This window comes from Emydura macquarii, unplaced genomic scaffold (assembly GCF_026122565.2).
Source record: "Emydura macquarii macquarii isolate MOO-44397 ecotype Brisbane River unplaced genomic scaffold, CSIRO-AGI_Emac_v2 contig_67, whole genome shotgun sequence".
Lineage (NCBI taxonomy): Eukaryota > Metazoa > Chordata > Testudines > Chelidae > Emydura > Emydura macquarii.
In genome coordinates this window covers 9,411,976-9,439,497 of record NW_027130204.1, presented here as the reverse complement: position 1 = coordinate 9,439,497, position 27,522 = coordinate 9,411,976, and the positions used below count along the sequence as shown (strand labels likewise).

Here is a 27,522-nt window from a genome sequence, read left to right as displayed (position 1 = left end):
GAGTGTATACCCTAGGTTTCAGTCTTAAAGGACACTCTACTCTATTCCCCTAAGGCATGCCTCACCATCTACACTGCTATTTATACCAATTATAGCGGGGCACAGACTGTCTGCACTTTACATGCCACTGTACGTGTAGCAGTACCTCTAGATGTGTTTTATGAAATACCATTAAATAGGAGTTGAAAGGCATGCAGAGGGAGAGGAGAGTGAGCACCACGGCACTGGCATGGCTCTTCCAAATTTACTGCTCAGTGATTGAACCAAGGTTTTTCCTTTTTTTGTACAAATCATATTTTGCTGTCTATTCCATATCTGCAATTGGTAGCTGTTAGTCATTTATCAAATAAAAAGACATTGAAGTAAAAGGAATTGTGAAGACAGAAAAGCCACATTCCAAAGTAAACTAAAAGCCACTAGAGCTATAGGAACCAGGAAAAGTCTATCAGATTATTTTGATTTTAAGTATCACTAGCAAAAAAAAAAACTATTTTGTAATTTCAGAACAGCAAAAAGGAACTTGAAGATGTTTATAAAATATCCTGAAAATGGCCCATGATCTGAATTACTGCCAAAGCTGGGACTTGAACAAAGAGAAATGTTTGTATAGCCAAACCTAAGGCTCTAAAGACAGAAGGGGTGAAAATCCTGGCCCACTGAAGTTGATGGTAAACTCCCATTGATTTCAATAGGGCCACAATTTCACCCAGTGGAATTTCACAATTTCATGGGCATGCAACTGATGGAAAGACTGGGCTCCTCTGTATAAGAGAAACACAGATATTCTATGCTATAAACATCATGGGAGAAAGGCCACTGGGAATACATGCTGCACAATTTGAGAATCTTGTTTGTGGAATTTTTGATATTTCACGTATTTCTGGAAAAGAAATGTTTTTGTGGCGAATCCTTAGCTGGTATACTTTATCATGCTTCCATTGACTTCAATAGTGCTATGACAATTTACATCAACTGAAGATCAGCCTTTTCATAAAAAAGAACCAGGTATTTTATTGGCAACTTTATACTGAAATATTTCATACCACAAAGCAGTCCAGTGCTTTGTATTCCAGAATCTGCGGTCAAAGTAAGACAATAGCTCCAAGAACTCCTTCTGCTTAGAACTACAGCAATGAAATAATCAGATAAGAAGAGTCTTCCAACATAGTAGATATCATTAAAAGATCATTCCACAGAAACAAGATACAAAGCATCAACATACTACTCTGAGAAGAAAGGTAGAGAGAGAAAATTGGCGGGGATTGGAAGATCTCTCAGGGAAAGTGAATTTATGGAGGGATTGAAAAGTCTCTGAAGGAAGATTCTGCAAGAGAAGTGGGTTGATATTAAAAATATGCCTGGTGAAAAGTCATTTTTATTTAAAAATCACTCCGCAATAATGCATACATTTTAATGTCTCTCTCTGTTTTTGGATGGATTTTCATTTAAAAAATCCTGCAGATTTCTTTTTAAAAGCCTCTGAACCTAAAGCAAAATCTTTAAAAAAATTTCTGTAGATTTTGATATGTTCCAATGTGAGTCAGAATAAATCTCTAAACTGAAAATGATGTGTAATATGCTTTCTAGCACTGAAGTTCTTCAGGAAAAATTTTCCTTGTGGAAAGCATGCACTATGACTTGGCTGTAGGATATCTGAGAATTTCAATTCACATTTGTTCCTCCAAGAGCATAAACTAAATCTTTATTTTTAATTAAAAAAACCCCCAAAAACCTATGCCTGTGTCATACTGACAATGTGATATTGACCCCTCTTGCTCCTGGTCTACCATTTAGAATCAAGTCCAGATCAGTAGTGACCAAGACCTATTGTTGATTGTTCTATGGACTACATGAAATATTTGGATTGTATCAAATACCAGCTAGACAGACAGATACCCACATTGTTAACAACAGTCATCAGCTATTAGCATCCACGTTGGCAATTTCAGAAGAAAGGCCAAGAACTGAGTCAATACGGAAATTTTACCCACTGACTTGCTCTCTCCGGACTAAGGTTTAAGAATATTGGCATATTACTTCGGGATGGGGTGGACATCCACAAAATAAGTACATGAGATAAGTCAGTGCATCTAACTTCTCTCTGCACTACTGCCAGTCCAGTGCCTTTAATGAGCTCTGAATTCACTTCAAAAGTAAAAAAAAAAAAAATATTACACTGGTTCTGACATTTAGAATAGAGGAAGCAAAAACTCCAACTCTAAAAGAAATTCTATTCTATATTGTGTGTATTCTAATACAATCAAGACTAGATTACCTCTTTTTATCTATATAGAAGTGTAAATTAATATTCCATCAGGGGCCACTATAAATGTCTTACACTGAATACATTTAGGATACATAAAGGTTTTATCACAATCGTTACAAAAATGTCGCTTCAAACTTTATTTTTTATCCTAATAAGGCTGTCTTCAGCATGAATAAACTGCACTTACAGGGTGATTACCATTGTTACAAGGTAACTAGTTCACAAGTTAGTGAAATAACAGATAACATGCATAAAAAAAATTAATACATGATCCAACTTCACAAGTTTGTCACTAATCAAGTTAATTTAAGTCACAATCAAAGTTAAATGCCAAATCTACTCTGGAGATGTAAAGCAATATGTATTACATTTATATTTAAAGTGCACAGCTGATTATACACTATTATTTGGGCAGATAGGGTAACACGTACTCAAAGCACATACTGCAGCATATTCTGTCCTGAATTAGCTAGTAAAACACTATTGCAGTAGCTATTAACAATCATAAAGCCTTTTGAGTTTTACCGGGTGTTAATAATAGGCAATTCCATATTATTTATATGAAAAACATGAGTCAGCTCTTCAAATGAGGTTGATCTATAGATGCTACCCTTGTTTTGTGACCTCTTGTTATCGCTGAAATGACTTTTAAAACTTAAAGTATTTCAGCAGCCATCCCCAATACTAGCCAGTCAAACACAGTAATAAAATGCAAATCTCTCAGTTTCTACTAACTGTATCATTTATATATATACATATACACACACCCCCTTTTAGTGAACGACATTTACAAAGAAAGACTTATTTTTTAAAAAGAGCTAAAAATGCTACAAGTATTAAACAGGATTAAATCTATACTAAAATATCCAACTGAAAGCATGAAATAAGCACCTAAGACAAGTGCTCTGACTGTCTGAACACCATAGGGTAGATCCTCATCTGGTGTAAACTTCCATAACTCCTCTGACTGCAACTGAGCTAAAACACTTAATACAAAGCTAAGGATCTGGCCCTGTTTCTCATACATATATATTGCCTAAATGTATTTTAAACTAGTGAGGTGGTTGGGAAATACAATATCTCTCCAAGGAGGCCTGCACTCTGTAGCACTAAAAAGGTTTCAATGAAGACTTTTCCTGCTACATAACCTTTCTGTGATCAAATCATTTTCTTTACTTAGCTTTTTCAACATGGTGAACTAGCATTTTCTGATCCCCCTGGAGAAATAAATTTAACCTTCTTTATGTTCTCTTACTGCCTCACTCCCAAATACTACACTGCCCTCTCCTGAACTTTCTAACACCATTGGTCGAAGCAGCCTACACATGAATGTAGATTTTTTTCCACTTTAACTAGTCTCTCTCTTTTCTTTACCAAGTGCAGTAGCCTCAGTTCCCTTTTAGTCGCTGTACTCATTAGCTAGAAGTATTCCCCTCCTCCTCTTGACAATACCAGTGGAATTTCCACATGCAACCTACTCTATGCTTCAGAGTCAGTGTGAAAGGTATTTTTAGCATAAAGAGAATTTAAAGGAACTTTTTTATAGGGAAGACCTTAAGGGACAACTGCACCAATCTAACAACTGTACAAGTGCTCAGAAAGGGAAAAAGAGAGCCATGCTATCATGAAAAATGTACATGCCCTACTTTGAAACTTGCTCCTTGCAATGACCTTAGCTCAAGTGTCAAGTACTTTAAAAAGTGGGGGGAGGGAGATAAAAATGACTTACTGGAATCAGAGAGGAAGTAGGTGTATACCCTGTAGTTACAGTGGTTCCAAAACATCCTACATAAAGATCAGAAAAATATCTGATAAACATATTAAACTAATTATGTCTCGTATGTGGCATGGGTGGAGGAATCAAAAAGAGGAAAACATTTATTCTTGAGAAAATAAGCTCATCTAATACAGCCCACATTATGGCAAGGAAGGGCACAAGAAAAAAAAAGACTAACACAGAAACTGTCTTGGCTGCAGAAACAAGGAACATGTTTCAGTCTTATCACACTTCCTTGCTCTGTAGAAATACTCCTATAGTGCCCTTCTGACATCACCTTTCAGATCATTCTAAATTATGACATTATAAATCTAATAATATTTCCATGGTACTCAAGCTTCCCTACTTTGGAAGAAGGGGGAGAGAAGGGGAGGAGAGAAAGATCTTAGATATTTTAGCTCCAGAAAACCAAAGAGGAAAAAAAAAAACTATCTAAATCAAGGAATTACGTTCACTAGCCCTTCTTTCATAGATGCTGACCAGAAAGACTTGAATCTTCTGACACACTGCAAGTATTTGTAGTCTGCTCCTGGCGTGGCTCAGGAGAAGAGCATAACAAAGCTGGAAAAAAAAACCTGACAATGTGTGTCTTCCTGCTGAGTCTTAGATTAATCAATATTTTAATAAAAGAGGGAATGAGTGATCAAAGAGTAGTTCCTGAAAGAATTTCCATGGTTCACATTTGCAAGTGAGCATAAAACCAGTTTGAAAGGTATTGAGGAATTCTTTTTAGGGAAGATGTTCCAGAATCAGATGATTAATTTCTTATGAAGATAGTGACTCTCCCTCTCCATTTGCCATGATAAATTCCTTTGGTCGATTCCTTGCAAGCTGCCCACAAGATAGTTACAACATCTGAAGAGCAGTTATAGCATGTAAGATCATCAGATGAATGGATTCAAATGAACTGCTCTTTCATATTTTGGTGTTTATAGGCTCTCTTTCATACATGTACTGGTAAACTGGAGGCTTCTGATCCATGGCCAAATTGACTTTTTTTTTTTTTAGGTGGGGTGGGAGCAGTTTGACAACAGAAAAGCCAGAGTAGTTGAATGCTACATTTAATTGGATGACATGAATGCAGGATTCCTTATGGGATTTTCAGAAGCACTCACTGTTGGCCTAATTTGGTCCCACTGAAGTCAAGCTGCAGCAGAGGTAGACCAACACTGAACGCTTTTGAAAATCCCACCTTAAATGACTTTAAGAGATTTGCATGATGTGTTTTCTTACTGCAACTTTTTAGCACTACCTAATGAAGGAGCCCTTTTACTTTAATGTTATTGTTAAATAGAGCAAATTTGTATCTAGATAAATAAGGTTTCATGAGTGCTAACCTGAACCTAAAACATTCTAGTGAATTGGTTCTTCTTAATGGTGTTATATGAATAGGTAGCTAGACTTTGCCAGAGAAGAAGAGTTGACAAAAACACCATCACCATATACAGAAACTGGGGAAAGAACATGAGAATCTTCAATGACAACACAGCTCTTATCTTCCCCCTCAAAAAAACCACTCAAGTCCTGAAGGAATGACAACATTCAATAATATTTATGAATATATGCAGGGAAAAATGCACTAGAATAACCCATTTCACAATGAGATTAAACCATGACAACAGTGTAAAACAAAACAGAAGACACAGTCTTATAATAGAAAGTGTTGGACAACCTTACTTATAGAGCAACCTTCCCTACCAGTGCTCACCTAGAACAGTAAAGGTGCATTACATCCTTAGGATATTTCACTGTCTTGTGCTCACAGTGGTACGTGCAGGTCTTCCTCTGCCCACTACTCTTTTGGAAAGACTGTTGCCTTCCCCACGTCCTTGACAAGGGAAAGGTGGTCTCATTTATTTTCTCTCATCTCCTTTGAGAGGGGAGAGAGATCCATTTCCTTGTAAAGATCCAGCATATAATTCCCTCAAACCTAAAGATTCCACACCAATTCAGATTACATTAAACAAAAGCAGTATTTCTTGGCAATATGCAGAAAAGAGAGCAGAAACAGAATGTTATCGGATATTAAACATCTGGGGTGAAATCCTGGCCCCATGGATGTCAATGGAAGTTTTGCTATTGCTAATTTCATCCCACATATGGCAAAGAAGTGTGCAGCCCTAACATTGAGTTACAGAATAAATGAATATTTATCTTTCTCCCAATGTAGTAGAAGATGCTTGGTCTTCTGTCAGCCACAGCTATGGATCTACCTTAACCTACCAGAATTACATCTGAGAGTAATGCTTCTGAGAGAAATGTGAAATCAGTCAGTTATGGACTCTGTTATACCTTCTGCCTTTGAGATAAAGGTGCTACAATTTAATTTACATTGCATATTAGCCTTTAACTATGACATCTTTTCTTTAAAGTCAGAGATAATGCACCGAAATGTAAGAATCCCTCCTGTCTGGAATCAGACACACATTCTTTCTATCCATCTAGATATTTATATAGCCCATATCACCATCTGACTTATTGCTAATTGTATATTCTTCCCTCCAGTTTGTGATAGTTTATGTTCATTTTTGTGTATTATCTAGAAATCTCTTTTTAGAAGTCATCTCCCAGCTACATAAAAACTTGAAAATAAACTTCAATTATCCTTCCTTTTGGACTTCTGGAAAGTCCCGATTACAACACAATTACTTCCAAACTGTAACACTGCTAAGAATACTCCCGGTTTCCAGTCACGTGCCCTGTGTCCCCTAGACCACGTCTCTTCCACTAATATTCACCATAATGGCATTACTCAAGATTTATGGAGCTTGAATTATTGAATTTTAGGTGTAATTAGAGTCCCATAAATCTTGAGTAATGCCACTATGGTGCCTTTTTAGCCACTGGACTTTGGTTCTCTCAAAATTCTTGACAGAAGCTAGAAGGCCAGACTCTGAAGAAGAGAACCATTAGCTCTGTATTAAGTAATTTCCAAAAGGCCAAATCATATTCCACTAAGGGGTTATCAAAAAAAGAAATAAGCTTGGTATTAGCCAAAATCTAACCTCAAGGGAACCAAGTAAGTTCTCCAGCAACAAAATTACTCTGTGGTTCATGTCTATCCATAAAAGAAAAAGGCATTTCACATGAGCAGCAATTTTGCAGAAGCTTTCTCCAGAGAAACTGGTGAATATAAAAATCTTAATTTCAATGCAGCAGTAGAATAGAAGTGACTATAGAAATATCATATTCTTGTCTTCTCATTTGTTTCCCACCACCTCCAAAGTCTCCTTCATAAATGATAAGAAAAATTTTTTTTTCATTCTGTTACCTCCCCTATTTTGGAGCTATCAGTGGCCTTCCAGCACTGCATTGTTCAATGTTGAATATGTCTTTTACTGAGGGACCACATGCTGCCCTGTTAGGCAGTATGGACCTCATATAATAAGTATTTTCTATCTCTAATTTAAAAGATTCTATAACCCCCCTAGAGAGTCTGTAGAGAAGTGGTAGATGAATAGACAGCAAATATCAAATGGGTTACCTGCCCAAACATAACCCAGAAGATTGTTTTTGACTGAGCACTGCATCTTTACTTATATTTAAGAAGGTGATACATTTTTGGTTTTGAAAATAAAGTTATATAACTAGACATTTTAATTAACTCAGTTTTTAGATATTTCCTCTTTTTACCCAAATCTCCAGTTGCTACACTAGACGTAGCTGAAAAAGCAAGATTATAGACCCAGTTCTGCAGCGTTTACCTATGTTGACTGCATGGGACTACTCATAAAAATGCAACTCAAAAAGAATAAGGTTTACAGAACGAGGTCCTAAAGAAATCTCAAAACCCATTGATTCGGTACAATACACACAACGCTCTTTCCAATTTCAATTATACCATCCCATCTCCCAAAACTGCACTGTCACCATTAAGATCTTTATAATTGTCATTTAGAAGTCTGTTATGCTATCACAGTAACGTTCATTAAAACTATAAAGATATTAACAGTCACCAGTTTATAACGCAAGAACAATCCTCTTCTCCTCTACCGCAGTTTACAAGAACAGGTTCTTTTATGGAAAGGAAGCATGATCATCAGTTGATCAGAGTTGGAGTGATTTAGTGTACTAGATGCTGCAGCATAAGTCAAATACAAAAGATATCACGATTCTAAGTACATATAGCTGCCAAACCGAGGTCTCTGGGAAGGTTGCATGTGGAGCAAGAGAAAGCGCAAATCCAACTCAAAATGTATGTAAAGTCAGTGCAGCTCTCAACAGCAGTACCATCTAAACCTCTATATTTTGCTTTCAACTACCATACGGAGCAGGCAATTTAATTCACAGCTCATTACAAAATATGTAAACAGTGCAGACTCTCCATTCAAAGGAGCTGTTTTCCAGGAGAGCTATAGTCAACTTCCTCTAGGGCAGGGGTAGTTAACAGGCAGACCATGGGTCAAATCCGGACTGCCAGACACTTCTGAACAGACCACAAAATCTTTTTATTTACTTATTATCTTTATTACTGCGGCATGAAAAATGTTTCTCTGGAGTCTGGACCTTGGCCAAGAAATTTGAATCTTGACAAAAAATAATCAGCTACCCTTGTCTAGGGCACAGTGGAATTATAATGGTGGGGGAAGCACATGGGATACTTGCACTGTCTGTCCACCTCACAGCTATTCTTCCGCATCTAAGCAGGACTTTACTTCTCCAGGGTTGGTACTTGGGACCTTTCTCTTTAAAAGGGGGAGGAAAATAACCCAACACATTTGTTTTACAGAAAACAATTACAAACACTTTTTGTAGGCAACTAAGTAGTGTCAGGACAATTGTTTACCATCTATTTTAAAACTATTTACACATAGACCCAGTAGCACTTATATGTCACAGGGACAGGTACTCTCTGGAAAAAACAAAAGCAGGTAATAGATACAGATGCAGAACTTCAGACCAAAAATTTGTGGGGAAGGCTGTAACTTCCTTCAGCTCTTCCTAACACTTCATAATGCTCCATAACACCAGCCTGGTGGTTTAAGAAATAACAAAGAAAACAAATTGGTGGCATGCAATAACAAAGGAGAAAGAGCAGTCCCATATATGTTAGAGTTATAACAGATTAGAGAAAGATTTTTTAAAAGGCCCACACTTTGGTTATCGGAATTACTGGTTGAACTTGGAGGCTCATTTTGCATAGTGTTCATCATAGTTTGGTCCTGACCCCTCAGCATGTCAGGAGCCATTATTAACAAAAGGAGGCTGTGTATTATTTCAATAGAGAATTTTTCTTCCCAATGCACACTCACTTTTTGCTAACGCCAATATTCTTTTTGATAAAAAGCCCAGAAAATAATTAGCTTTAATAGCTCTTCTGTGAATAAAGCTGCACAACAGGATGACAAATATAAATGAGCTTTCTGTAGTAAAATTTAAGTCTTCAAAAAAAAAAAAATAGAAAAAGATTATAGGTTCAGCATGGTTCTGGGGGAAAATGTACATTTGTAATAAATATATCAAATCCTTTAAAAACTACACCCAATGAAACGTCATATTTAGGCTGATTTGTTTTCCAAATCATATAGACAGCATAGTTACATACAATCTTTAAATAAGTATAACCACAGAGCAATGCAGAGAGATTTAAGAGAAATAAAAGCATGATCAGCTAGCTTGTAATCTTCTTTTCTCTTATTCTCCTCCCTATAGCTGCATTAAATTGCCTGTTGAGAACAATAACATATTTGTGCTTTATAGGTAGAATGATTTGTATTATGTAAAGATTTGGCTAACGGACTAAAGATGTATTCACACTGAGCTGGATTACATGCTGTTAATAATTTTCTGGATGCTCTAGGGGACCCATAATTCTGGAGGACTACAGCTTAGCATTTGAATATACCCTTTGTGATTTCTCAAAACTGACTTTTTAGTCATTTTTCAGAATCACTCTAACCAAAAATCAGACTATTAAGAGTGTTTTGGAACGGAAATGTACTGCAATCCAGTTTTTTTTTCTTCGTCTCGATAGTAAGCATAAAATTTACCTTTTCCTATTAAACTGTATGACTTCTCATACCAGTTCAATAGCTTTCATTACAACGTTGTACTTAGAGAATATTTGGTTAGCACTAGCCTTTATGCTGGACAAATGTGCAGAACAGCAAGCAAGACACAATTAGTTGTTTTGAATAAAAATTCGAAGTACCTGTAGTAAGTTCAGTAACTATTTGGAAATTTGGTTTTGGTATCAGTAAGCCATTGATTCCAAAATAGTTTCAAACCGTTCTTAAGAATTATCATTTTGAATTAATTAATGAATTGAATAGCTAGTATTGCAAAGCAATACCCATAAAATGATACTTTTTTTGTTATTAACTATACATTTCAGTATAAAGCATGTTGTCATGAAATGCTAAACTAACTTGGCCTCCATCTACTAACCACTAAAATCCTTTGTATACTGTGCATATATTTCATAATTTCTGAAATACTTAGTACAGTCTTAAAGGATAAGCTCACTAATAAATGGAATATCCCTGTACAAATACCACTGGGAAACGTACTGTAGCATTTCCTTATTAAACAACTTACTTTTCTGAACATTATAAGGGTCACCTAACAAATACACATTGACTGGACATAGCATAAATACTTTTTATGACCTTTAGTCTCAAGTTATAATTAGTTGTCTGGTCTGAGTTGCTTACACTGTAAACAAAGACTGATAAACCCATATTGGCTACATTTATTACATTACAACACAGCTGCCAACTGTCTAACGGTTTTAATAAAAAGCTATTTTGTAAGGTTTATGTTTTATTGCATGTATGACTCCCTTATTGGTTAGCATTTTGGAGTTGTGGAAAAGGTTATGAATTTAGAAACTGACTGCATTCATATTATATTTAAAACTTAATGCTATTTTATTAAAGACATATGGGCCTCCAAAGTACACATATTAAATGTCATGTAAGAAAAGTAGCAGTTTAAATCATGGTCAAATTCATTTTTGACGTGACTCCTGAGGCTTCCCAAGATCTGAACTATTTCTTTGTAAATCTGGCAGTTTAACCACACTCATAAATCACTTTCAAAGCATGTTATTTCTTAATTTTACTGCATTAGAGAGCATTTGGCCTACACAGTGAACTGTTTCTAGCAGTTATGTGAACAAAGTTGTACAGTTAGTCTTACAATGTGGAGGTGGGGGGGAGGAGAAGAGTCTACTAATTTTTCAGTCTGGAATTTATTTCCTTTTTTATTTTAACTTAGATAAATACAATTGCTAGTGAAACTTGCCAGTGTGAGATTTACATGCTAGTTTGCTATATGTGCATAAAATGAAGGTTCGTGTCCATTAATTTCTGGACTATAAATTAGAAACAAAGAAACACAATGGCAGCTGTAATTTAATACTTTAGAAATTACCCCATAGATATCTTCTTCAAAGGAAAGAAGATATATGGATCCACTACCAAGGATGGAACAGAAGAATAATATTCTTGTAGGACAATGCTGGAATTTTAATTTTTATTATTTGGCTCCTACATATCATGATGACTGATACCTGGGCAACATGTGTGTTAAAATATATCTTCAGTAAACTTAAAAAAAAAAAAAAAAAAAAAACTTTAAGTAGATCTAAAACTATTGAATTCAACAGAAAGATGCCCACGGAAATGAAGGGGTTCCAAAAGAGATCTTAGCTCATCAAACTTTGATTGTTCCTTATCCTGGCACATTTAAAACATTCTTCATTTATTAGATAAATATCAGCTCACAGGGGTTGCTGTGATCCACAGGTCTTGCCATGCACATTTAATACTAAGATGTGAATTTCAAAATAAATGACGGTAAGACACCTCCTGAGACTTGAGAAACACTGAGTGCCTTCAAGAGTGCACTCAGAGTGTCTTCAAAGAGGAGTTAAGGATGCTCAGCATGTCATACAATCAAGCTCTTTAGCTACACTTTGAGGTCAATTTCTGTCACTTTTTCCTGAAAGGGAAATTGACCCACAGTCATGCAAATCATCACTCTGTTCATCCAGAAATGGAACTCATTGGAAATTCTTCTATTGACTTGAATTGAAGTTGGATTAGATATTCAATGTAAGGCCCCATTAGCTCAAACTGTAACTGGCATTAAACACTGCGACCAGGCACAAAATTGATGCATTTATTTTCATTTCATTCCAACAAAATATGAGGCCACCACTAACTCTCTCTAGCCTTCAGGACTCTGAACCAGAGACTTTAGGCCAAATTTAGCCTTGGTGGAAGCAGGTGCAACCCAAGGAAAAGAATCAATTTACAATCATTTATATCAGGCCTGATTTCATTCAATCCCGTTTCTTTGCCAACGTGAGCAGTAATGGTAGAGTTTTTGACTGGGGAAGAGGGAAGAAGGGAAGTCCTTATTGAAAGCAAATTAGAAGATTTTTTTTCTAAAATAACCTGTAAATCAAATTGTTTTTGCTTTGTGGACTAGTTACACTCTCAGTCCTCACTGAAGACAAAGTGACTAATGCATTGGAGCTTGTTCAGTGGTAGCGTCATCCCTATCATTCCTAGAGGTTCACCAGGACTGTTGGACTCTGCTTTGCGGGAGGGCTTTCATGTTTTCCTCTAATGTTCTTCGGTCTGAGCATGTCTGAAGATGCAAGGCCTGGAGCAGAGGGAAGCGAGCCCCGAAGTTTTGGGGGATGCAAGCCACATTAAGTTTTAATCGTCTTCTGCTCCAAATATTTTGGGATTTACCCATCTAATCCACAGGGTAAAATTAAAAACAGTAATCCCAGGCTGGATCCCCTGGGAGGCTAATATGAGGGGGAAAGGAATCCAAGAGAGCTGGCTGTATTTTAAAAAAACCTTATTGAGGGTGCAGGAACAAACCATCCCGATGTGCAGAAAGAATAGCAAATATGGTGGCGCCCAGCTTAGCTTAACAAATAAGTCTTTCGTGAGTTTAAACTCAAAAAAGAAAATTATAAGAAGTGGAAACTTGGTCAGATGTCTAGGGAGGATTATAAAAATACTGCTTGAACATGCAAGAATGAACTCAGGAAGGCCAAAGCGCAATTGGAGTTGCAGCTAGCAAGGGACGTGAAAGGGAACAAGAAGGGTTTCTTCACGTATGTTACCAACAAGAGGAAGATTAGGGAAAGTGTGGGCCCCTTACAGAATGGGGGAGGCAACCTAGTGACAAAGGATGTGGGGAGAGCTGAGGTACTCAATGCCTTTTTTGCCTCTGTCTTCACAGACAAGGTCAGCTCCCAGACTACTGCACTAGGCGGCACAGAATGGGGAGGAGGTGAACATCCCTCAGTGCTGAAGGTCTAGGTCCAGGACTATTTAGAAAGATTGGACATACACAAGTCCATGGGGCCAGATGCAATGTATCCTAGGGTGCTAAGGAAATTAGCTGATGTGATTTCAGAGCCATTGCCTATTATCTTTGAAAGCTCATGGCAATTGGGGGAGGTCCCTGATGATTGGAAAAAGGCAAATATAGTGCCCATCTTCAAGAAAGGGAAGAAAGAGGATCCAAGGAACTACAGACCAGTCAGCCTCACCTCAATTCCTGGAAAAATCATGGAGCAGGTCCTCAAGGAATCCATTTTAAGGCACTTGGAAGAGAGGAGGGTGATCAGGAATAGTCAACATGGATTCACCAAGGGCAAGTCATGCCTTACCAATCTGATTGCCTTCTATGAAGAGGTGACTAGCTCTGTGGATGTGGGGAAAGTGGTGGACGTGATATACCTTGACTTCAGCAAAGCTTTTGATACAGTCTCCCACAGTATTCTTATCAGCAAGTTAAAGAAGTATGGGTTGATGAATGGACTATAAAATGGATAGAGAACTGGCTAGATCATCGGGCTCAACGGTTAGTGATCAATGGCTCCATGTCTAGGTGGTAGCCAGTCACAAGCGGAGTGCCCCAGGGGTCGGTCCTGGGGCCAGTTTTGTTCAACATCTTCATCAATGATCTGGAGGATGGGGTAGCTTGCACCCTCAGCAAGTTTGCAGATGACACTAAGCTGGGGGGAGTGGTAGATACCCTGGAAGGTAGGGATAGGATACATAGTGACATAAACAAACTGGAGGATTGAGCCAAAAGAAATCTGATGAGGTTCAACAAGGACAAGTGCAGAGTCCTCCACTTAGGACTGAAGAATCCCATGCACAGCTACAGACTGGGGACCGACGAGCTAGGCAGCAGTTCTGCAGAAAAGGACCTGGGGGTAACAGTGGATAAAAAGCTGGATATGAGTCAGCTGTGTGCCCTGGTTTCCAAGAAGGCTAATAGCATATCGGGCTGCATTAGTAGGAGCATTGCCAGCAGATCAAGGGAGGTGATTATTCCTCTTCATTCGGCATTAGTGAGGCCGCATTTGGAGTAGTGTGTCCAGTTTTGGGCCCCCCACTACAAAAAGGATGTGGAGAAGTTGGAGAGAGTCCAGTGGAGAGCAACAAAAATGATTAGGGGGCTGGAGCACATGACTTATGAGGAGACACTGAGGGAACTAGGCTTGTTTAGTCTGCAAAAGAGAAGAAAGAGGTGGGATTTGATAGCAGATTTAACTACCTGAAAGGGGGTTCCAGGGAGGATGGAGCTAGGCTGTTTTCAGTGGTAATAGATGACAGAACAAGGAGCAACGGTCTCAAGTTGCAGTGGGGGAGGTCTAGGTTGGATATTAGGAAAAGGTTTTTCACTAGGAGGGTGGTGAAGCTCTGGAATGGGTTACCTCGAGAGGTGGTGGAATCTCCATCTTTGGAGATTTTTAAGCTGCAGCTTGACAAAGTCCTGGCTGGGATGATTTAGCTCAGGTTAGTCCTGCTTTGAGCAGGGGGTTGGACTAGATGACCTCCTGAGGTCTCTCCCAACTCTAATCTTCTATGATTCTAATCCACCCTGGCAAACATCTCTCACAAGAAGGGTCTGTGCTATGTAAATAACACGTCACAATGCATTTGCACCACATTTTGCATGCAACCATGAAGACCTGGTCCTTGTCCCACTGGATTTACAATTTAAGTCCCCAATCCTACAACCTGTTGTGTGCTCATGGACTGCTGCCCCTGGGCACAACCCTCACTGACAGCAGAGAACTCCACATAGATGCAGAAATCCACCCTCACACAAGTGGCAAGATCAAGACCTAACATTTTATTATCGACATAATGACAGACATAGAGGGTCCATGAAGGGCAGTATTAATAAAAGGAGGCAGATAGGGTATTCATAGGAAGATTATACTTGATTAGCTTTGGAGCAGATACAAGTGGAGGAGATTTCAAACAGGAGAGAGTGCGGTCATTTGAAACACAAGATCAGGTAGGCTGCTCCAGGAAATAGACAGAAAACAAAAGGAGTGGCTAGTAAGGAAGCTTGTAGGAGAGGAACTAAAATATTCAGTGAAAGCACAGGACAAGTTCCCTGTACAAGTACTGGATCAAACTCCCAAGAAGTTTAGATTCCAGTTATTTTCCAATATTTAGAGGAAAAATACTCGGGATACCAAAAAGAAATGCAAGGGAGAGGACTCAAACTATACATGATATATGCCTTACTATTAATGAACATTAAAAAGACCCACAAAACTTTTTATTTTTAAAAGCTCATTCTACAGCAAGACAAAAATTGGAGTCCTGCAACAACAGGGGAACCCACTTTGGTTCATTTTCCTACTTAGAAAAATCTTCAAACTGAGAACATACATGGCATTATTAGGTCTCTGGGATGGTAAGAAATAATGATTTCCAGTTCCAGGAACATAGCCAAAAACCCTATCATATTTAAAAATATACAGGAAAAATAAAATTGTGTTAAAATACCCTTGCAGAAAATGCTTGGTGTAATTGCTATCAGTGCTAATGCCAGTGAACTTAGCTAAATTAACATCAAAGAAAGCTCTAATTATAGTGCATCGCCTCCTTATTGATAGCACCCTGTCTGTTACTGTAAGACACACCACTGTAAAGAACATAAAAGCAAACATAATATCTAATTGTGCTATCATTTCCAGTGCCCCTTGCAAGCAAGCTCATCTGCAATCCCTAGTAATTGCTGACCTTCTTGATTGGTCAGTAGGATGATGAAGGCAATTTAAGACAAAGTGTGTACATGCCCTGCAGAGCTTATTATGGCAGCAATATCACATCTCATGACAGTCAAAACAAATGAGATATGAAAACATAGCCATGACTGTTTTCTCAACTTCTGAGTCTGATACTTCACATTTACCAAAATACATTTAAAGTCTTTTATTATTGTTTCACCATCAGTTTAATCTCCCAAAAGAAATAAGGTCATGATGTCTTACTATGAAATTACATCAGCTTTGCCCAGTGGTTTGTATATAAAGTATGTACCTCTGCACTTGAGAATACATCTCTATCTGCGGCTATAGGCAATCATTTTGAGAAAGATTCAGGGTCAATGTGCCTTGAATTCCAGGGAAAAGCACCAGCATGTGGGAGCAAGTATGCAGAGATGAACTGGTCCAAAGTCTCACAAATGTCAGATGAAAAGAATCTCTGAAATAGAACTTATTTTTCTTTAATCAAGATTATGACATGCAAAGGAATTCCTATGCTTGCCTGTGATGTCTTCTGCCAATCAAATCCAATCACATGAGCTTCTCTGAGAAGTAAAATCTAAAGTGGAATCCAGTCATATTGATGCCTTGTTTTATCCTGCCTATAACAAGCCAAAAACCAAACTTACGAGGTGAAATCCTGATTCCAAAGGGAATTTTGCCACTGTCTTAAGTGGGGCCAGGATTTCTCCCATGTTGCCTACATATCAGTGATAGATTCCCTTGAATAACATAGTTACATTGGGTGAATAGGTGTAATACTGACAAGCTTCCAGGTTCTAAACCTGAAGAGTCTGTTAACATCTAGAGGATGGATGCTATTATCATAGGTATATTGAGGACATCCTACCAGGTATCATATTGAAAGATCTCTCAATTTCAATACAACCTTACAGATAGATGGGAAATATAACAAATCCAAGAGTAGAAAAAATAAAACAAATGTAATAAACAAGTTATTGAGTGAATATCTTCACTTAAATGGATGTTAATGATGAACACTGCCTAGAGTGCCAGTGAATCTCAAAGTGCTTTACAAATATTTAATAAGCCTTATGTAGGAATCAATCACCTACCACTGAAATGTAGCCACCTTTGAGGTGCATGGCAGCTGCTGGTTAACTAGCACACTGCAACACTACACATAACAGTTTCGGATGAAAGATTTAAAAAAAAAGAAAAAAAGAAAAAAGAAAACTATAGTACATTAAACCTGCAGAGAAATCTACGGAAACAGAACATAATTACCTGAGTTGGGATTTGACCTGGACTCTGGGCTTAATTCCCCTAGTGCCATGGGAACATCAATTACCTCAAGGATCTTGATTTCATGACTTAGATACAATAAAAAGAGAGCACAAATCCTTGGAAAGAGACTTTATTTCCATAATGTGTCTTGGACACAAGTATTGGATATTGAAATTCAATCAAAATAACTTCCATAAAGAGCTACGATATCTCAGTCTTTCAGGAAACATCGCTATGAAAATAAACAATAAAGAAAAGTCCCTTTCCCTCTGTAACACAAATCTCTAATCCTCAAAAGTCTATTCTTCCTCTCATGTCAAGTGGAGATAAACCAGATTAGACATAAAACACTATGTTCGTTGGCCACTATAGCATCACCATACCTTCATCTCTATCTCCACTGTTAAAAACTCTTTGATCATCTCTTGCTCCAATGACTGCAGGCTCTTTTTATCTGGCCACATGACCTCATATCTCTCCCATGCATATAACATGCCACCACAAAAATCATCTTCTTCTCTCTTCACTATGATTGTATCTCCTCTTTGAGTTCATTACCAGCTTCCTGTCTCCTTCTGTATCACATCCAATCTCCTCCTCACCTCCCAAGCTCTCTCTAACTCTGCTCCTACCTACATTTCTATCATCCTCACATCCTTATATTCCACGTCATGCATTGTCCACCCCATCGTCTCCATTATCATTGAGAGTTGTCCGTTTTTCATAGCATCATACCTTGTTTCCCCCTCACCATCCCATACACTTGGAACACCATCTCTCCTACTGTGCAACCCACATACTTCCTTCAAAGGCCTCTTCAAAAACTCACTTCTTCCATCTTTTTATTACAACACTTATCTCTGCCTTGTTGCTCCCTGTGGACACTCCGTGCTTCCCAAAGATTGGATTTTAAAAAGCCACATTTCTGTAAAGATGTGAGAATTGCTCTCTGAGAAGTGTTTCTCTCTCTCCCCCACGGTTTTTTCACCACAGCATGGTCTCTCAATACTTTGTTAGCTGCCTATAATATACTATAAGATCCTTGGCCAGGGATAGTGTTTCTTTTTATGTCCATAAAGCACTGTGAAGACCTACGCCACTATATAAATAATAATGACAGAATTTTGAGCCAGTAAAAATAGTGCATGCCCACTGACAAATTTAGTTCCCAAACCTATAACTGGATCTGCTGACAAGGACTCCCATCATCATCAATGGAGTTCCATATGGGTGCAAGGGTTTAAGCTAGCAAATCCAGTTACAAGATCAAGGCCTTAAAATATACGTGCTGTATCAAGTTTTATTTGTCTTAGAGTATACATTTATCCAACCTGTCCTAAACTAAGGAGTAATAATTGCTGTGAGCTATTGAATAGCTGCTGAGCTTCACCCCGGTAGTGGCGTAAGTTTAGTGATTATTATTTTAAATTCTGGGCATTCTAAGATGTTGATTTATATTTTTGATGTATTTCCTCATCACTTCAGGACCAACAAAATGATAACAAATGTTTGTTTTGCATCCACTAGTGCAAATCTCAGAATCTATCCTGCTTCTAACGCCAATTCAAAGTATTGTCATTTATGCACCAATATACAAGGTTTTCACAATATGTCATTTTGTATTGTACAAGGCAAGCCACATCTGTTTATTGAAGATTGGTGACTGAACCCTCGACTGCATAGCCTACACAAGTTTTATAAGATACTTGCCATGATCATTTTGATTGACTCTTCTGATGTTTTTTTGGGCAAATGAACTAAATCCATTCCAGTAGGCACTGTCAGCATACAATTCAATGCAGAACAACAAATTGTTCTTTTGAAATGAACTTGGGTAACATATAAAAGCTGTACTTTTCAACTACAACACTCCACACAGAAGTATTCTGGTGGAAGACACATGGATGCACTATATCTGGAAGGAATTAAAGTTACACATGAGCCCAAGATTTGCTATTTAAAATTCTCTGAAGAGCCAAAAGACTAGGAGTTCAATACCATTTTTAAGTCTGATCTTTTATGACACATGTATTATTCTGGTGGTTCCACATGGGAGTGCCAGTCACGTACCAGAACATAATTGTACCAGGCACTGTATGAACACACAACAAAAAGACAGTCCCGGGCCCAAACAATTTACAGATTAACTACAAAACAAGAGACAACAGGTAGCTACAGACAAACAGACAGGAAAGCACAAGGAAAAATGAGATGACACGGGTCAGCATATTAGGCAATGATTTCAGTGCACCAACTGCCTAACCATTGTCAAGTTTGAGAGTTTTGGTCTTGTTTTTTCCTCCTCCACAGATAACACATACTTTGATTCATGAAGTCTAAAAATGTATAGTAGTCGAAGACTGATAATTTCATCTTTCCAGTCACATTAAACAATTCTTTGTAGCTATGGTAGGTCATGAGATATCCAGTATAACCTTAAAATCCCATCAGTCTGATCACTAGCTTGCTTTTCCCCTTCTTCTTCAATGCTAACAGAATAATAGGAGCTACTATTCTCAAGAACTGACAGAGCTAAAAATGATGTAGTTCTCAAAAGAGTGGCTACTGAAATAATGCAGGGATTAGAGAAAAAAAGCAAAAAAATCCATAAAAATCATGTAATTTTAAGACAAGATATCTCGTGATCTACCATAGACCAAAACATAAACAGACTAGTAGGGTTACTTTCAAGGCCAGAAAACAATTTCTAAACCCTGATCAGGGCCCAATGATCAGAAAGAAAGAATTCCCCATTGAAAAATCTCATGACAAAGAGTGCAAACAGAGTAAGACTGTATTCATAACAAATGGGCCAAATTCCCAAAGGCTGTGCTATATTATGCTGTTCACAGATATGTCTGTATGGATTCAAGTCAGGGTTGAAAATCAAGACCATATTTCTTTGGGTACCAGGATGAAGACAAAGGTTACTTGGTTCTTACAAACTCTCAGGAAGAGCTCTTGGGTCTTTTGGGTAAATCAAGGGATGTCTCCAAATAGTGAAAGAAATACCGTCAACTCCAATATATTACTATTAATTATTTTACTTTAGTGCTTAGAGGCTGAAATTGAGCGAGGGGCCCCACTGCGTTAGGCCCTGTACAAATACACAGTGAGCAAGAGTCCCTACCTCAAAGAGCTTACAATCTAAATGGACAAGACAAAGGACAAGATGAGGCACAAAGAGAACTTACATGATTTACCCAAGGTAATACAGGAAACTTGTAGCAGAGCCAGAAGAAGAACCCATATCTCCTGACTCTTTCCACTGTTTTAACCACCAGATCATCCTATTTAGTTTCACTTTAAATTGATAGGTAGGGAAGGTCCAATATTTTCGATTAATTTATTCCTTATAAAAAACTTCTACTTAAACCATAACTTTATGTTGCCAACTTTGGCAATATTGGGAGTTTCTTTGAAGTCCTACTTTCTTGAATCACATGGTGGAGAAAAATTTGGAAGTGTGACACACGTACACCACAAAGAGAGGCTAAGAAACCAGGAGGCTAAGAAAAAGAACCCAAAATAATCTCAAGAGTTTTTGAGGCTTAGATCATGATTTCTGAATGCTTGAGGTTGGCAAGAACAGGCCAAATCTTCCAGCACAAGCAGAGTCTGTTCATTACAGAGCACTTCATGTACTAGAGTGCACAGTGAGGGTATTTGGGCTAAGAGCGGTTGGATACACAGGTCTATTCTCCAAAATCTCTCACTTAAAGATATGTATATCATCTAGCCATGCAGTCCTGAATCTCTGTTGGTGGACATAAAGCAGCTCTGCTGAAACCTTGTAACCTGGATAGAAGGGAATGAAAGAGGGTTCCATCCTCTGACTGCAGAAGAGCGTTCCTACATACAATTTGGTTTCCCTTTCTGGGCACAGGGTCCAAGATTGTGCCTTAGGATCTGTACTATGGGGAGGGAATAACAGATACCTTGGAATGCCAACTTTATTTACACATTTATTTATTTTTTCCACTGGGTTTTGTTGGCTTGGGGAGTTAGGATTATATTATTTCCTACCTATAATCATTACAGAAGTCAACAAATGAGTACTGGGTTAATATATTACATTACTTTACATTGGTGTTTTAATATCAGCCGAATGTGCCAGTGTTATAATATTTACCCCTCTACTATCTATCACTCAAATTTCTGTCTACACAAGATCAAATGCCAAACTATTTTGCATCTCCACAGTTCTTGAATTCTATTCCAACTTCATGCCCAAAGGTTCTTATTTTGCTATCACCATCCTTGGCTTTCCTCTGATGGGTTTTGAAGGAAGAAAGGAAGGAAGGAGAATGAACCCTTTGTCTCGTTTTTAATTGCAAATGGGCTTTACTAGTACTTGAGCTAGCAGCTTGCTGTACTGTGGAAAGTCTCTGGAGCTATCAGTGGTCGTAGACTAATAGCAACCAGATTGGCAGCATGAGCAGCATGCTCCTACGTTCGATAAAACGAACACTAGCGACTGCGGTTAGAAGACAGAAGACCCAGCAGGGACACTAGCACATTTCTCTTTCTTTTGTAGAATAATTTTGTTTTGTTTTAAATAATCCTGAGGATTCATTTAATGGTACAGGCAGAAACCAGAAGAATCAGACCCAGAGATCAAACTTCCAAGGGTGGGCCAGTTATGGAGAGTGGAAAAGGTGCACAAATTTATGTTTTTAGTGGGTATGATTTTATTTCTTTTAATGTTCTTATGCCTGCAAAACAATTTATTGTCAATTAGGAAAAGTCCTTATGTTCAACACACACTTCTTACTAGAGCATAACATATATGTTAATCTGATTTAAAACTACAAAAAGCAAGGGAATTCTCAATTAAGTATGACACTACCTCCTTAACTCAGCCCTGTTATGCCTCAGTATTATAGTATGTAAGGTAAATAAGATCATTCATTATTTGGATCATTAGAGCATGATGTTCTCTGTACAGAGTTCCTAAATGTTCTAGCTTTATTTAACTCATGCCCTTAACAATACTGCAAAGCATTTATTCTGTGGCTATATTTAATTTGTATTTTTTAATTATGTTTTGTTTTAACAGTGAAATTTTTAAAATTTAAAGTTTAAAATACTGACAGACCTGTTGGTAACTGGGCCTTGGCCCAGACAAGCACTGCTATTCCATGATGCAGATCCTTGACAAAAAAAGACAATAAGGGCCCCTTGCAAACCACTATAGTCTGCAATGTGAGAAGTATTTTGGGACTTTTTACAATCAAAGAGTTAAATACTCTTTATTCCCTATATTGCTGTACATGGATTATTGACTGAACACAGTGTTATGGTCTCTTGTGTAAGTATATATTTAGGTACTTCTGAAACTGTATATGATGGATGCTTCAGCATGCCTGATAGTAACATGATTTACTGTAATGTCTTCTTTGAAGCCATCACTATTTATTGCAACACAGTCTAGTTGGGAGTTTTAAATCTGTGACTACTTACCATCTTAGTACATGGAACTCTGACACAATGAACCAGAAGGAACTTTTGCAGTCTATTATGTCAAGGATCACTTAGAGAGAGTTCTTAACTAGCTGGCACTTCACTGACACAATGGATCTTAACTCCTTTAGAGCCCTTAGCTCTATCGCTAGTGTAGATGCTATGCGCTAATATCTGTTCCATATACAATGAATCCTAGGAAGGTTTATTAAAAGAAAAATAATGAGCATGTATGAGAAAAAAAGATTTCCAAATGGCCCTACTGTTCACCCTTTTTATGTATCTTTGACTGTTTTCATTAATGACCAGCTTCTCTGATTCAAGAAAAAAAGTGATTCAAGACACATATTAACACAAATGCTGCATATCAAGGAGAAGTATGCCTCCATTCTTGGAAGCATATATAAAACTCAAATTTCCCTTCATGTATGATTTGATTTTAATGGTTTTAGAGGAAAGCAAATGATAAAACTATTCTGAAAGCAAAATAATATTCCTTGGGAGCTGTAAGCAAACATGAAAACACTGATGATAAAAAACTAACAAGCACTGCAGTATTTTTTTTGCTTAGCTGAGCTATTTTTAGCTGCTTTACTAAGTATCTGTTTTTCCTAACATCATAAAATAACCTTCCACCTCCCTCTAAAATGTGGGTATCTAAACACAGCACAATGTGAACAAAAGTCAGATGACCTCATGACATGAAATGCAGCCATAGCCTCAACTTGCCTTGGTGCTTAATTAGCTTCCCTTAGATACTTACAAAAATAAATCTGTGTCAGGTTTCATAATGATAAGTTTTGAGGCTACAGTGTGAAGAATAAGATATTTGAAAAATAATCACAAAAGCCATTTTAAAATAAAAGAATTTCAATCTTTTGAACACAGTAGTCCAGATTCTCAGTTGGTATAAATTGGTGTAACTAAATGGAAGTCACTTCACTGGAGTTACTCTGATTCATACTAGCTGAGTATTTGGTCCAACAAGTTTGAATCACGAGATTTATTCTTTGCATCTTACTCACATTATCTACTTTCATTAGTATAAGTATAACTGATAAAACTGATAAGTTAAAAATGCGATAAGAGAAAAAAAAGTGTTGATTTCACCAGCAATTTGCTGAAATAGCAAAATGTATATTGTGTGAAAAATAAATATAATACTATATGTGGTATCCTAAAGTGTAATGAACTAAGATTCTCTCTCACACTCACACACACACACACACACACACCCTCCATTCATCTCAGGGTGTGGGTCTACGATATATAAAATTGTAACTAATATGATACAAACTGGATGAATAATTAAATAAGCAGATAGACTTTTTTCAAATACACCCAGTCTTTGATGCTTCATCTATTCAGTTTATTTGTTCATGCTCATAAGCAATATACAAATAGGGGGAATCCACAAATGCAGGATTTTAAAATGTGCCCATTTAACCCTGCCCTGTTCTGCATTTTTATGTCCTTAAAGATGAAACACTTGGTAGCAAAATTCATAGACAAGCTATAAACAGAAGGAGGGTACAGCTTTAAATAATTATGTCAAAGAAATGACAACTGTGCTCTTTACAGGAGCAGGGATGAATAATTACAAAGCTGGGACATAATTAAGCAATTTTGACTGTCGTATTCTTAAGCTGTCGTTCTGATGTGAAGTGCTGTCATGCCCAGCAACACACTTCACACTGGACAGGCATCTTCCACTTTGATCTACACTTATGCCAATGAAATGAGGTCACAGTCTGGTCATTAAATGAGGCTTCCTCATCTGGCTCAATGCCCCTTATCCAGCCAGGCTTACAAGATTTTTATTAAAATCAAGCATGATACAACGTTCAATATTTTGACAGAGGAAAATATAAACATCACAGAGTAATGAAGTTTAGCTCACTATACATGGAGAGATGGAACAGTGCATTGTAACATTAAACTGTTTTCTAATGAATGACTGCATCTCTCTATCAGACAGTCACATCGCAAACAGATGCATTTTAAACAACAAAGGATGAAATGAAGCAAAGCGCAAGAAAGTGCAGTGTCTTGTTAAAAAAAATAAAAACCAGAGACATAAATGGAAGTATAGGAATTTATACATGATAAAATATTTATGACTTTGTAAAGACTGGTGATTGCCGGATATTTCTGCATTTGTGTAAATACAAGCTGGTTGGGCGGAAATTTCCTGACTTTACTCTCATTTCTTGTATGGTTCTCAGTGGGTCATTCTGTTCTCCCAAATATTTTATGTCAAGAATAAAATGACATATCACAGCCTCTTCCAGTTTATCAATCTGCTTTTTTTGCTGAATACGTTATTCTATCTCCTGCTCATCATAATGAAAAAAATGTAACTTTAAATTTGATTTTGTTATGAAAAATAGATCTAATAGGTTCAGTGTAGATACAACACCACTCAAGAAAATATTTCCATATGGCATCTATTCAAACCCACACAACACACTCTAAATTCCACAACTACACAACACACTCTAAATTCCACTACTTGCCCCCACACAGGTCCAGTATAATCAGTTCCCTTTACCCAAAATCCTAGTTATCCAAATGCACAGTGTGCCCCCCCCCATGTAGCCCAATGTAGTTGATAACATTTCCATTCATCGAATGACCAGTCATCCAAAACTTGCAGATACCCTCCAGGCAACTGAAATGAATGGGAGCGTACTGTACATATTTGTATCTACACCCAATGGTTGCCACTAAAATGTTGTCATTCATCAATGATTATCACACCATGGTTTCTGAGGTGACACAGTTATCTCCCATTCCAAGTACTATTTTTGTGAAAACTGTGGGAAAACATTACTAGTAATGGTTTCCACTGTATTTGTATGCCCATAGTGTGTCTCCAAATATACACACACAATGCATCTACAAGCACTTCCACACTTGCAAAATATGCATAGATATTATATGCCTGAACATCCTTAAAACAGAGTAACTGTTTAATATATGTACATTCAAACCCAATTAAAGTTGCTTATTTTAAATTGGCTATTTCTACAGTATATAATTTGGTATGATGAAGATAATTCTGTAGCACACTTACAGATATTTACTCATACCATCAAAAACATTTACAAAGGTATTTTATTATGCTAGATAACCTCAGCAATTCTGTAACAGACAATTTTTTTAAAAAAAATTCAACAAGGCCACAATAACAATTAATTGGAATCCTGTGCCAAGAGAATTGTTGAAATAAATATATATATATTTTACCGTTAAGACTTAGAGGGCAACTAAATCAAAACTACACAATGGATTAAATTAGTAATACCAAGGATAAAGTTTGTATCCTATCCTGTGAGAACCAGTTTACCCTTAGCAATTGGTTTAACAGAAAAAAGAAGTGAGTACCATCCAATAAAGTGGGTACAAATTTGAACAGCTGCCACCTTCTCCTGGTCGAAATGCAAATGATTGATTTATAAATGAAGAATTTAATTGTTAACAGCATTAAAAAAAACCTTCACCAATAATGAGCTATTAAATATGAGTAGATAGAAAAAAATAATTACAAAGAGCAGATGGCATAACACAACATGATTTACACATTTCAGCTGCTGAATTTTGCAGGATTTAGTAAAGAATACTCAGTGAGGAAGCCTTTCACAAAAACTTAAAAATAAATGATTTCATTTACTACATATTGTTTTATAAAAGCTGAAATAGCTAAAGGTACTAGTAAAGAATATGTCAAACCTATGCCTGAATAAGAAGAACCGTTAGCATTTTAATAGTTATAAAATGAATCAATCTGAATTAATTTGCTATCTACTGCAATTGCAGTGGTGATAATGAATTTATCTAGTAATACCTATGCCACCAAATATAATGTAGTTCCATTGCTGCTGCACTATTATTCAGCATGATTGGAAATTTGCAATAAATTATTGATGATGTATTTTTCGAAAAGACAGCAGCATACAAAAACCTACTAGATTAAAAACTTGAAAAGAGTTTGAGATAGCTGATCATTTCATGAGATATTTGTAATGCTGAAAATACACTGAAATACTAAGGGTACTGTTATCTTGTACTGATCAATGATGCAAGAAGGCAAACTGGAAAAATTGTATCTGTATTCTGTTTGAGTCATAGGCATACGATTTGCCCAATTTTGAGGCAACTGGTATCAGAAAGCTGAAGTCTGAATCATAGATTAGAGAAACTGTCTCTCCAACATCAACAACTCTTATTAAGATGACACCACATTAAATTACATTGTATTAACTAAAGGTCAATAAACACCATAGGTGTGAGCTTTGAGATCGACATCTGTGTACAACATGCATGGTAGGGGACAAAGTGTCAGAAAAATTTCCTTCTTCTCTAACAACATATCACAGAGTTGTTATACAGCTTTAGAAAGAGCAAAAACATTCTTTTGATCCCGGAAACATGTGTTAGTTACTTAGTTATGGTGCAAACCAGCATTTCAACTATGATGCAATGACGATTGTCCATAAATCAGATTGAACAGTAAAATTCTGATCTTGGAAAAAACAGATTAAGGATTTTTTATCTCACACCTGACATAATAAGCAGTACTGTGACCTGGAAGTCCTCAGTCCTTTGCTTAGCAATAGCTTTTACCGTGCTTTCAGATTAGTTGTTTTATTGTTATTTTTCTCTGATTTGCAAAATGGTAGGCAAGTGGGATCAGTGTATGTTATCTCCATCTAGTCT

General features: G+C 37.1%; 1 protein-coding gene across 4 annotated transcripts in view; it reads right to left on the bottom strand.

Moving 5' to 3' along the window:
- The window catches only part of LRMDA (leucine rich melanocyte differentiation associated), an 877,229-nt gene that overhangs the window by 329,179 nt on the left and 520,528 nt on the right, over window positions 1–27,522 (bottom strand). The window lies entirely within an intron of this gene.